We start from the raw sequence: 541 nt of genomic DNA, 5'->3' as shown, positions 1-541 counted from the left end.
AGGTGAAGTGTCTTGCCCAAGGACACAACGACACTGAAAGTCGGGGCTTGAACCGTCAATCCTTCGATTTCAGGGCAAACTCCAACATCCGACGCCACTGTTGCCCCATTCTGTTTAAAGTAACAGATCATTCAAAATGTCTCCAGACCTTTACTGGTTGATGATTTCCTTTATTCGGACCCTGCTGGTTTTTAACTGGTTACCCCAGCTATAATCATTGGGGATGATGAACCTGCAGTTACAGGATTTAAAGGTTTTTGTATTTAGCTAAAAATAAGCACAAACACAAATTTGAACGCCACACATTTATTCAGTCCTTTCATATAGCTGAGAATGCAACAGTAACAAAATAAAAATATAATGTACATATAGACTGGTTCCTTTAAGTGGCTCTTTTGTAACGGCTCAGAAACATCAGCAACATTAATAACAAATAAAAACAAGAAAAAAAATGAGATGTTTTGCTTTTTTTAACTAGCAAAGAACAAACTATTTAAACACCTGCTTTTGTCAAACTTATTGCATTACAATACTGATTTTC

Source organism: Cyprinodon variegatus, unplaced genomic scaffold (assembly GCF_000732505.1).
Source record: "Cyprinodon variegatus isolate N-32 unplaced genomic scaffold, C_variegatus-1.0 Scaffold1269, whole genome shotgun sequence".
NCBI lineage: Eukaryota > Metazoa > Chordata > Actinopteri > Cyprinodontiformes > Cyprinodontidae > Cyprinodon > Cyprinodon variegatus.
Note: the sequence above shows the minus strand (reverse complement) of the source record.